Here is a 13650-nt window from a genome sequence, read left to right as displayed (position 1 = left end):
CCAACATCCATATTCTTCATGGCATTTAAAAGTTGAATGCCTTTAACATCTTCCAAGTTCTCGTTCTCTTCTTGTGAACTCTTGGTTTCATCAAATTCAACATCATGAACTTCCTTAAGAGTACCACTATCCAAATTCCAAACTCTATATGCTTTGCTAGTAGTTGAGTATCCAAGTAGGAATCCTTCATCACATTTTTTGTCAAACTTGTCCAATCTAGTGACTATCTTCAAGATATAGCATTTACAACCAAAGACCCAAAAATATGCAATGTTGGGCTTTCTACCATTCAAGAGCTCATATGGTGTCTTCTCTTTCATTGGGTGACAATAGAGGCGGTTGCTACAATAGCAAGTCATGTTGATTGCTTTGGCCCAAAAAGATTGACTCACATTGTACTCACTAAGCATAGACCTTACCATATTAATGAGTGTTCTATTCTTCCTCTCAACAAGGCTATTTGATTGTGGAGTGTACTTGGCCGAGAATTGATGTCTAATTTCAAATTCATCACACAACTCATAAATTCTAGTATTCTTTAACTCACTACCATTGTCACTTCTAACTCTCTTGATGGTTGTTTCAAACTCATTATGAATGCCTTTGACAAATGATTTGAATGTTGCAAACATATCACTTTTGTCCACTAGAAAGAATACCCAAGTGTATATAGTATAATCATCCACTATCACAAAGCCATATTTATTTCCACCGATGCTAGTGTATTGTGTTGGCCCAAACAAATCCATGTGCAATAACTCAAATGCTTTACTAGTGCTCATCATGCTTTTCTTAGGATGGGTATTTCCAACTTGTTTGTCGTCTTGACAAGAGCTACAAAGCTTATCCTTCTCAAACACAATATCTTTCAAGCCTCTAATCAAGTCATGCTTAACCAATCTATTCAATTGTTTCATTCCAATATGACTAAGCCTTCTATGTGATAACCAACCCATGCTAGACTTAGTAAACAAACATGTTGACAATTTAGCTTCACTAGCATTGAAATCAACCAAGTATAGATTCTTATATCTAAAGCATTTGAAGGTCAAGTTAGAGCCATCTACACTTATGATCTCTACATCATCTACCCCAAATATGCATTTGAATCCAAGATCACACAATTGAACCAGATAGCAAATTGAAGTTTAAGCTCTCTACTAGCAACACATTGGAAATGCTCATGTCATTGGATATTCCAATCTTACCAAGCCCTTTGACCTTGCCTTTACCATTGTCACCAAATATGATACTATCATTGCCATAGTTGTTGATTGAGTTGAATATTCTTGCATCACTAGTCATATATTGAGTGCACCCACTATCAAGAACTCAATGCCTTTCTCTGGCTTTGTAATTGACCTATAAAAGAAAATCAATTCTTTTTAGGTACCCAAACTTGCTTGGGTCCTTGAAGGTTAGTGACCAAGCTCTTTGACACCTAAATGGCTTTCTTCTTTGAGCCCATCCATGGTGTACCAATAAACTTAGCCTTTACACCATTTGCAACCTTGGTAAGCACATAGGAAGAATTAATCTTAATCGAGGATACATTAGCATTTTTGCTCTTATTCTTGCATTCATGCTCTTTTATGACCAACTTGCTTGCAACTAGTGCAAAATTGATCATTGTTCTTCACAAAACTAGTCTTATGAGGAGCAAAGGTCATCTTGCCTTTCTTGGGGGTATAGTCTAGTCCCTCTTTGTAGAGAGAAACTCTTTGGCTACCTAAGCACATAAGTAAGCGGTCCTCATCACTACAGGCCTTAGCCAAGGTGTGAGTGAGCTCATTGACCTTCTTCTTGAGGGTCTCATTCTCAACCATTAGTGAGGCATCATAAGTGAAACCATCACTAATAGATATGGTGGAAGTAGAAGTGCTACATGAAGGGTTAGTGGGAGCAACAATAATAGGCTTATAGAATTATTCATCAATTATATCACAAGTTAAGCCTACATCACATGTCTCAACATGCTTCTTATCATTTTGTTCATTAAGCAAAGAGGAATGAGCTTTTTCAAGCTTCTTGTGAGCCTTGCCAAGCTTCTCATGAGCTTCTTCTAGCCTCTCATGAGATGCATTGAGCTCATCAAGGACTTACTTAAGGGCTTTTATTTCCTTATGCAAGGTTTTGCATTCCCTTCTCTTAATGTCAAAGTGTTGTTTAGCATCATATAGCATGTCAACTAGTTCATTCTAAGTTGGTTCATCATCATCACTATCACTTTCATTTTCATTTTCATTACCATGTTCCTCATCACTTCCATCATCACAAGTTTGTACCTTAGAGGCCTTAGCCATGAAGCATGATGGAGTGTCGAAGAGAGAAGGCTTCTCATTGATAGCAATGCTTGCAAGTGCCTTCTTCTTGGTGGTCTTGTCATCATCACTATCATTATTACTTAAGGAAGTATCACTATCCCAAGTGACCACATATGAACCACCCTTCTTTTTCTTCTTGAAGGTCATCTTGTCCTCCTTGTCTTTCTTTTTCTTCTTGTCTATCTTCTTGTTCTTCTTGTCATAATCATTGTCACTATTGTATGGGCATTGAGCAACACAATGATCCTTGCTACCACACTTGAAGCACCTCCTTGTTTCATCCTTGTTCCTTGATGATGACTTCTTTCTTCTTGCACGATAGCATTTCTTCACCATGAATTTGCCAAATCTCTTCACAAAGAGAGCCATCTTCTCATCATCAAACTTATCAAAGTTTGAGTCTTCATCTTCACTTGATGATTCTTGCTTTGCCTTGCCCTTGGATGATGTGGCCCTGAATGCCACACTCTTCTTCTTCTTATCCTTCTTCTCATCTTTTTTCTCCTTTTTCTTTATTCTTATCATCATCTCTATATGTATCATTGGTCATTATATCTCCCAACACTTAAAGCCTATTAAAATTTCTACAACAACACTTAGCAAACTGGTCAGACAAATATGAGGCGAAGCGAGTGTTGCGCTAGCCTACTAAAAATGCAAGCTACCTACCACAATTCTAGTTTCTATAGTCACAATTCACATAATGGCTATATCACTACACTAAGTTTGTGTGCTCTCAAAGGCTAACTAAAGAGCCACACTAACCAAACTAACAAGCTCTCACAACTAGCTATATTAAAGAGCTTAAGCACTAGTTTACGGTAATGTAAAGAGAGAGAGAGCAAGATGGTTATACCATCGAGTCAAGGAATGAACCAATCAATCACAAGAATCAATATCAATGAAGACCAATCACCTCGGAATCAAATCATGACACAATGATTTTTTACCGAGGTTCACTTGCATGCCGACAAACTAGTCTTCGTTGTGGTGATTCACTCACTTGGAGGTTCACGCGCTGATTGGCATCACCCGCCAAACCCTCAATAGGGTGCCGCACAACCAACACAAGATGAGGATCACACAAGCCATGAGCAATTTACTAGAGTATCTTTTGGCTCTCCGTCAGGGAAAGGTCAAGAACCCCTCATAATCACCATGCTCGGAACCGAAGACAATCATCAACCTCCGCTCGATGATCCTCGCTGCTCCAAGCCATCTAGGTGGCGGCAACCACCAAGAGTAACAAGCGAATCCCGCAGCAAAACAAGAACAGCAAGTGCCTCTAGATGCAAACACTGAAGCAATGTACTTGGATTCACTCCCAATCTCACAAAGATAATGAATCAATGCTGAAGATGAGTGGGAGGGCTTTGGCTAAGCTCAAAAGGTTGCTATGTCAATGCAAATGGCCAAGAGAGTGAGCTAGAGCTAGGCAAACGATATTTATAGACACCCCAAACAATAGAGCCATTGGCTCAATTATTGGGCTGACTGTGGGACAACCAAACGCACAGGTCGTGTGCACCGGACGCGTTCGGTCGTAGCTTCCAGTCGTAGCCCGACTGCCACGTGTCCTTCATTTGCTCACAACGGCTATCTCTACGTACAGTGATCGGACACACTGTTAGAAATGATCGGACGCGGGAGACACAACGTCTGATCGATTCTAGACAGCTCCCAGAGCCGCTCTAGGCCGACCGGACACGTCCAGTCATCCCGGACCGGACGCTCCCAGCGTCCGATCAATTATAACGCTGAAATTCGAGACTAGCTGGTTCACATCAGACACGTCCGGTCGCTCTATGCGATCAGCATCGAGCTAAATCACATTGACCGAACGCTGAACAGTAACTCATCAGCGTCTGGTCACTCCACTGAGTTAGAGTCCGGTTACTTTCACTTAGTCGATCACCTCGGGTACAAATATCGGACGTGTGCGGTAGCCACACCGGACGCGTCTGGTCGCTACGTCCGGTCACTCTGTAACCAGCACAACTAACTCATTTTCAACTCTATCTTCTTTACCCTTGCACAAATGTGTCAACCATCAAGTGTATCACCTTGTGCATATGCGTTAGTATATTTTCACAAATATTTTCAAGGGTGTTAGCACTCCACTAGATCCTAAATATATATGTAATGAGTTAGAGCATCTAGTGGCACTTTAATAACCATATTTCGATACGAATTTCACTCCTCTTAATAGTACGGCTATCGATCCTAAATATGATCACACTCGCTAAGTGTCTTGATCACTAAACCGAAAAGTTCCTATCAATTTCACCTTTGCCTTAAGCTTTTTTGTTTTTCTTTCTTCTTTTTCAAGTCTAAGCATTTTGCAGCCTGCTCGGCTGGTGCTGATACGATCATATACGATCGTGGATTATTACTGCTGGCTGGTTTGGTGTGAGTGAAAAATAATGTTCTGGCTGGAAATTTACGATCGTTTACGACCAAACAAACAGCCTGTTGATCACCACCATGCCATCATCATCATCATGTCACGATCTTCATTTGCTTTATCACTTGGAATAGTGCTACCTATCTCATAATCACTTTGATAAACTAGATTAGCACTAAGAGTTTTATCAATTCATCAAAATCAAACTAGAGCTTTCAATGGAGACGAGGGAGCTGCGTGCGTTGGGCACAAGCATGAAAGCTCCGTCCGGACGGACGTTGATCCGAAGCACGATGGGCGTGGGGCGGAGGGACCTACGTGCGCCGCGATAGAGAATGAGGTGAAGGCATGGCTATCTGTCCAAGCGTCCGAACGCTAGCACTAAACTAAAAGAAGGGAAAAAGAGAAACTGCAAGTGTGGACACGGGCGGGAAGCACAAGCATTGTCAACGAACAACGAAGTCCTTTTCGATTTTCAGGTTTCGGAGACAAAAAACCAGCAGCGGATCAGACCAGAACAAATGGGCCTGAATATAATAAAGGTAATTAAGCCCAGTAAAGGCCTCTTTGGAGATTTGATAGCCTTCCCTTTCCTTGATTCTCCAAGTAGGTCCACATTTGCTAAAAAAAAGTACTGGTTTACAACACGAATACGGACAACGGAGACGGAGACGATCCAGTATATATACACGAGTAAGTCACGGAAACGTGGCTGTCAATCAAACCAGATCAAACTACCAAGGCGACGGACCATGGCAACGACGGTGGAGAAGTTACAGCAGATCCGTCAAACCCTCGAAGACATTGACGCCCGCGTCCCTGACGCACTCCGCGTCGCGTTTGGGTTCGCATATCGAGTGTCCCCCACGCCAGCTCCCGGCGAGGACGACGAAGTCGCCGACTTCGCCGCCTCCCTATTGCAGCCGCCGCCGCCGACGGAGGACGGTGCCTGTGCGGACGCCGATGACTGCGGCCCGACGGAACCCGACGCCGCCCCGTCGTCAGCGCCGACGATGATCGACTGGGCGTCATGCTACGTGCCGTTACAGGACCACGACGCGCACTTCGGGAACGCCAAGGCTGGCGTCCTCGGCGTGGCGGACGGCATCGGCGCTTACGCGGACTATGGCGTCGACGCTGGAGCCTTCTCCCGCGGTCTCATGACGAGCGCCTCCGCGGAGGTTGCGGCACTGGAGCCCGGCGCGCACGTCTGCCCCTCCGCGCTGCTGCAGCGGGCCTAGGACGAGACGGTCGCGTCGGGTGCGATGGCGGCGTCGACGGCGGTGATCCTGTCGCTCGCGGGCAACGATCTGGACTGGGCGTACATCGTCGACAGTGCCTTTGTCGTGCTCCGGGACAGCAAGATCTTGTTCCTTTCGACGCCGCAGCGGCACCTGTCCCGCACCACGCGAGCCAAGCGTCGCTTCGCCTCCAGCGAAGCCCGGTGGAAACAACATCTCTTCTCCTCTAGGGACCCCACGTTTCAGCTCAGCGCCAAGGCCGTAAACAGCGACAGGGTCGCGTTAGTTACTTTGGATCATCAGGTACGGATCCCATGGGTGATTTCTTTATCAGTTGAATCAAATATACCTAGAGCTTCTTTTGGGAGTAGGAGAGAGAGAGTAGGAATATCTGACCGTCGGAGGAGCTCCCTGCCTTCGCTGGTTCGTCGATGAAGATCTACACACGACAGCGACGGTCGGAGTAGCGGTGAAGACCGTGGTGGTGCAGTGCAGTGGCGGCGGCGGTGCTTCCCGTCACTGGCTGCGCCCCTCTGTTAGATCGGAGTAGGGTTTCTAGGTGGGGCGTACGGCTTAGGCGAACCTCATTCTGAGAGCCGCCGACCCCACCTCTATTTAATGCGCAATGTGACGGAGGCCCGCCAGCCATAGATGGACTGGGCGCCCCCGATCAGGGCGCGAGGTCAAGGCCCAAGTGGCCGTTGGGCCACTGTGGTTGGAAGATCAAACCAACATTCTCCCCCTTGATCTCAACTCATACTTTAACTTTAAACTTTGACTTTAATCATTTTCACTTTTATTTGTTCCATCACAGATTAGTGCATAGAGCATGCTTCATCGTCACGGTCAATCGCCGATAGACTTAACAGCTACAATACACATCTCTGTTCTGAAACAGATTCTTTAACTTTGGGCCCTTTGTTGTCCGGAAATCATAGGCTATACCATAAACCCATGTCGACTGTGTGTTCTCCAAACACACTGGGTGGTAAGCCTTTTGTACGCGGATCCAGCAAGCACTTGCTTGTTACTTATATGTTCAATACTTTTAGTATGATTCCGGACTTTCTCCTTCACAACGTACAACTTTAACGTCAATGTGTTTGGCAGCACACTTGACCCGTTGTTATAGGAGCGAACTACTTAAATGGTTATTGCTGTTGTATACCATTATCAATTCCGGGTGTAAGTTCTTTTAACCACTTCGCCTGTCCTTAAGCCTCATAACAAGCTATACCATGGGTATGCATCTTTGATGACACCACAACTGTTTCTTTGGAGCTTTTCCACTAATAAAACTCAACTGACGAGTGTTAGCTACTATGTGGGTTTCACTAAACATCTCGCCAAAATTTAACATTTGTACCCACAACTATTTGAGAGTACTTATTCTTTCTTACTTACCATGAGGCCTATAAATCTTTGCACAATTGCAAAACATTCTCAACTCTATTCCAGTGATCTATATCTGGACTGGACTTCTGCCAAAAACATCCCGGATACATAAACTGTGTAAGGGTAAGTTCTTGCTTATAAGCATTCAGTAAGCTTCCAACAGCTGAAGCATATAGGACGTCCATTTGATCGATCTCACATTTATTCTTGGAACACTGAAAGTTCCGAAAACTATTACCCTTGACTATAGGAACAGGCGCAGGTTTATTCACATATATACTTTATTTCTTTAGAATCTTCTCTAAGTATACACTTGAGATAGTTCTAATACCCCTTTTCCTTTTATCTCGGTAAGTTCCAATTCCTGGAACGAATGATGCTTTACCAAGACCATTCTCATTGAAACTTGAGGACAAGAACTGCTTCTTCTCCAACAGTAGATTAACACCACTACTAGCGAGTAAGGTGCTACCCACATGCAGGATTAGGAAAATAAATTTCCCATGTTTAAACTTTGCATAAATACAATTGTCCTCTATATTCTCTTTAAAACCCTAAACTTTCTTATTGTACTGTCAAACTTCAAGAACCACTGTCTTGAAGCTTGCTTTAATCCATAAATGGATTTCTTTAGGACAACATCCCTTTACGTTCTTTTCCTTCCATGACAAAACCTTTTGAGTTATGCCATGTAAACTTTTCCATACAAATCCCCGTTGAGGAATGTGTCTTTACATCCTTTCTGATGTAACTGTAAATTGTAATGTGCCACTAATACCATTATGATTCTAAAAGAATCCTTGCATGCTCATTATAATCTATTCCTTCTCTTTATGTAAATCATTTCACCACAAGTGGCGCTTTATAGCTTTCCATATTCCCTTTGGATATCTTTCTATATTCCCTTTGGAGTCACATTTGTCTTGTAGACCCTTTATAGCCTACTGTTTTGGCTCCATTAGGAATTTTTTCTAAGTCCCAAACACCGTTGGTATTTATCGATTTCATTTCATGTTCCTTTACTTCTTGCCATTTAGACGAGTGAACGCCTATCATGGCTTCTTCAAATGAGGTGGAATCACTCTCTATTTGAATTTTTTCTTAACTTTTACTTCTTAGTCACCAGTAATATCTGATTTTCTTATTCTTTGAGACCTTCTAGGGCCTCGTGGCACTTCTTTCATATGGGGCTATTGTTACTCTTCATTGCCAAAAGGCAATTGTTCTATAGCCTCCTGTATCACAAGATCCTTGTTTACTTATTCATCCTCTTTAAGAGCTAACATCTGGTGTTGTATATGTCATACAACATCAGCATGTATAAACAATTTGTTGCTCTAATAAACACTGTAGTGGATATGTAATCCCACTTCTATTCAAGCCTTAGGTATCTACATACCATGCTCCCCCAGATTACTCCATCTTCTGTAAAGATGGTGTATCTTCAAATTTCTTATTTTGGGTTTAATCTGCTAAAAACTCATATGGCGCTTTAGCACCGCCTTGATAACTCTGAACTCGTCCAGTATGAATACTAGCCGACTATGCTATCTTCCTATCGGAACTGTAAAAAGGTCCAGGAATTTAGCTATTTCTTTACTTTAGGGGTATCGTTATTATGACCGTCTTACTCCCTCAACGATCACATTCATCTTTTATAGATCACTTTTACCTTCAATGCATAGTATGCATTGCATTATCTGAAGTATGGGGAAGTATCTTTCTTAATTGATCTTTCTTAATTAATCTTACATTTCTCCCCCTCGAAATGTGGTATGAACTTTTCTACCACAATTTCGAAAACATTCAGAACTCTTGTGAATGAGGAAACTTTGATTACTTACTTCATCCACATGATTACATCATGCAAACAAAATTCGTATGGGAGTACATTTTCCTCATTACACTTCAAAACTCAACATAGTCTATTATTATCAATACTTCTGCAAGTCACACTTGCATATCATTCTTATCTTTTGGTTCACATGCAACTTTCTTTTGTTCTTAAACTCGATGAGTACTTAATGACCACGACATAATCAGAGTGTACGGTCAATACTAGGATAGCATAAGAGCTATCACAAACTTCTCTCCATGTGCGGGATATTTCTTTAGAGCACATGAGTCATCACATCCTCCTCCCGCCATGCGGGATAAGTACTATGCCAAACTCTCCTGCCATGCAGGATTGGTTAACATATGTACTATGCCAACTTTACCCCGCCATACGAGTATTTTCTCAAACTTTTCCCGCCATGCGGGTACTATCACAAACTTTTTCCCGCCATGCGAGATATTCCTTTGAACGGACATAATTGCCAGGATTGACTCGTGTTCAATCATCAAATTCAGAAATAAATCCAAATATTCTTTTAACACACATGTTTAATCCAATGTTAGTCAAATTAAACATGTATATGACTTTTACAACTCTCATAAGTGAAACTAAAATAAATTCTTCTTCACAGAGAGTACATAAAAGACATTTCTCAATGAAGACTCTCATTGATCTATCTCTTTTCTTGGATCAATATCCTAGAATTCTTTTCTTTTGAAGCCATTCTTTAAAGAGAACACAGTCCCTTAACCAATGGCATTCTTTCATACATAACTTGCCCTTAGGCATTTCATCATCTGAGTCACAAGTACCCAGCTCATTTCTCTTTCTGCCTTCAAGAATGAAAGCATGTAGGTCTTTTGTCTGAAAAATATTCAACAATAATGCTCATTAAATTTTGAAAACTTTATGTTCTATTCTATATCACCGTTGGGCAGAAATAGAATAAAACATCATTCTTCTACATTAATTCCACATCACCGTTGGGCAGAAATGGAATTAACGTATAGAAATTCAATAATCTTGAAAACATAGAACTGCTCCTCAAAATTAAATTCTCCTGTTGGTTCGAATTTAATTAGAAGACAATCAACTTCATTGTAGCGGAAACATGAAAATACATTTATCTAGTTTAAGAGCATTCCTTGAACTTTATCTATTCTCTGAAAATTGGTCACTTTGATACAAAATTCATCAGAGATTTAAACTTTAATCATAAAACTCATAAAATTATAATATTGTTATCATCAACGTTGGTCAGAAAATAACAATGCCATAATTTAACTTTAAACTTAAACTTATAAATAAACTTATAATATTGTTATCATCAACGTTGGTCAGAAAATAACAATATTATAATTTATCTTAACTATCAACCGACTATTCCTCCGATTAAAAAATTTTCCAGTTGGTTCCAATTTTAACTGGAGGATAAACTTTTCATCATTTACTGAATAATTATAACTGCTCTTCAAATTAAATTCTCCCGTTGGTTTGAATTTAATAAGAAGACAACATCTTTAACTTTGCAGCGGAAACTTTACAAAATTTCTTTATATACTTTTCAGAAACATTTTACTGTACTTTTCTACTATCTGGAAAATCTAACACGTTGGTGTAATTTTACCAGAAATTTACATCTTCAAATTGATCAAAATTCATTCAAATATGCTTCTGAAAATAAATACACTTCAAAACATCATTTACTATTCATTCTGGCCCGGCCTGCAGCAGCAGTAATCCGGCCTGCCTGAAGCCTGCTCGGCCCGAAGGCCTGCCCGCGTGTGCGGCCCAGCAGCAGCAGCGCGTGGCGCTCGCGGCGCCTCTCCCCCGCGCTCAGGCCACAACCTGGGCTTGGGCCGGGATTCCTCTTGCCCGCCTGGGCTCTATTCGGCCCGAAACAATGCTGGCCGTCATTCAGGATCCGACGGTCGAGCTCCATTTTCGGGAGGCTAAAAAACCCGACGCCGCGCGCCCCTGGGGAAACCCTAACCTCATTCTCTTCGGCCCTCTCTCTCTCTTCGCCTCACTCCACTCTCTCTTCGTAGCGCAGCGGAGCCAGCCACCGAGTGAGGAGTAGGAGAAACAATGGAGCAACGACGCCGTCGCCGGCCCCCTCGCCGGTGTGTGCGCTCCCCAGTGGGTGTGCGCACCGCCGTCGAGTGGCCTAGCCGAGGCGTCTCTTTGGCCGGAGCCCGGCGAGGAGAGCCCCCGGCCCGGCCCTCTTTTCCCCGTGCGCCATTCTGCACAACGGCGAGGTAGTCCCTCTGGGTTTCCCATCTTCCCCTTTTCCCCTTCTGTATTTCTCCTTTTCTACTCGGATCTGATTCGATTTGGGGACGGGGATTGGAATTAGGGTTAGGGTTTCGACAAGTTAGGGTTAGGGCCGATTCGATTAACTGTTCTTCTTTCTTTCCTTAACCCAGTTAGGGTTAGAGTTCAGAAAACCTTCTTTCTTTGTCGAGATCCGAACGGATCTAAACCGTTCTTATCTTTTCTGCTCTTTTGATTCTCTTCCCGCGCGTCAGCAAGCCGGCGACGGGTGCTCCATCCCGCGTGAGGCGGTAGTGACGGCGGCGGGGAAGCCCTGGTAAGACTTCCCCCGGACCGTCCAATTTCTTTAGGGTTAGGGTTCTTTAGGGTAATTCGAATCGAATTCGAATCCCCTTCTTCCTTTTCTTTCTATCACCCGATTAGGGTTTAGGGTTCGATGAACCCTCTGTATTTCTTTTCTTTCAATCCGAACCGGATCTAACTCATCTCCTTCTACACTGCTACCCCTAACACAATCCACACACTAGATCGACAGCTCCGATACCATTGTTAGTTACTTTGGATCATCTAGGTGCGGATCCAGTGGGTGATTTCTTTATCAGCTGAATCAAATACACCTAGAGTTTCTTTGGGAGTAGGAGACAGAGAGAGAGTAGGAGCATCTGACCGTCGGAGGAGCTCCCTGCCTTCGCTGGTTCGTCGATGAAGATCTGAACACGGCAGCGACAGTCGGAGTAGCGGTGAAGACCGTGGTGGCGCAGTGCAGTGGCGGCGGCGGTGCTTCCCGTCACTGGCTGCGCCCCTCTGTTAGATCGGAGTAGGGTTTCTAGGTGGGGGCGTATGGCTCAGGCGAACCTCATTCTGAGAGCCGCCGACCCCACCTCTATTTAATGCGCAGTGTGACGGGGACCCGCCAGCCATAGATGGACTGGGCGCCCCCGATCAGGGCGCGAGGTCAAGGCCCAAGTGGCCGTTGGGCCACTGTGGTTGGAAGATCAAACCAACAGGTCGTGGATGCCAAGTCGGGGCAGTTCGCGGTGAGGACCGGGGACGTGGTGGTGGTCGGCACGGACGGGTTGTTCGACAACATTCTCGAGGAGCAGCTGGAGGTCGCCGTGCAGATGGGCACCAAGTTGGGCTTCTCGCCCAAGAACATGGCGGACATCATCGCCGGCGTCGCTTACGAGAGGTCAAAACAAACAAGCTCAAGGCGATTGCGCAAGGGGAAGCCGGACGACATTACTGTTCTAGTAGCGTTCATTGTTCAAACCGATTTATGATGGCCTGGGGTTCATTATCAGAGTTGAACGTGGTTATTATTATCCGGCCATAGTTTTCAAAAAGGAAAATCAAATATTATCTGAGCATTTTAGATGGCTTCCACCTGCACTTTTGTTGTCTTTGTTTTATGCTTTATTTAAGGATGGATCCTAATAACTCGTAATAAAATGTTTCAGCCACTAGACTTTGGTGTTATCAATCCATGCATTGATCTGAATCTGGAGACCTGTTTCTATGAGAAGAACAAAGATGAATCTGAATATGACTAATATGCGGAGTACATGTTGTGTACCAACACCAAACTGAAATCTTCTTTCTTATTTATTTATCATCATATCATGGGCAGTAGCAGGGCTTTCAGCCTAAATTTTTTGAAAGAAATAAAATGAAATACTACAACACTATTAAGGCATATTGAAATACGTGCTAACCACGTTCTCGAAAAACACTATTAAGGCATAGCATTAGATTCATAATGCATAGAGAATGCACATCTCATAAACATACCAGCATAAAAAAAATGTTACAATGATCATTTCAGTGATTACAATGGCACGCTCGCAGCCTTGCAAGTTACAAGAGCACACACTAATCATAATAAATACTCCCTCCATTACAAATTATAATCTATTTTAATTTTTCTAGATACATAAAAAGTTTTATTATATATCTAGATATTATCTAAGATGCATCACAAAAGTTACGCACCCAAAGAAACGAAAACGAATTATAGCTTTAAGTGGAGGGAGTAAATAAAAAAGGGGACTGTAAGCAGGGCCCACGGGCACGATAGGGGCAGCTGAGTAAATGTTGATGTCACATCGCACAATCAGGCAGCATATCCTCACCTTGACCTTGATGATCAGATAAACAATGGCAGACAACAGTAGGTCT

The 13650-nt window shown here is 43.1% G+C and overlaps 1 pseudogene; it reads left to right on the top strand.

Moving 5' to 3' along the window:
* Positions 1–5480: 5480 nt before the first annotated feature.
* LOC136530798 (putative protein phosphatase 2C 24) lies at positions 5481–12755 on the top strand (annotated as a pseudogene).
* Positions 12756–13650: the final 895 nt, after the last annotated feature.

Source organism: Miscanthus floridulus, unplaced genomic scaffold (assembly GCF_019320115.1).
Source record: "Miscanthus floridulus cultivar M001 unplaced genomic scaffold, ASM1932011v1 fs_207_2_3, whole genome shotgun sequence".
NCBI classification, from domain to species: domain Eukaryota; kingdom Viridiplantae; phylum Streptophyta; class Magnoliopsida; order Poales; family Poaceae; genus Miscanthus; species Miscanthus floridulus.
The sequence above is the reverse complement of the archived record's forward strand: the minus strand, read 5'-3'. Positions and strand labels throughout refer to the sequence as shown.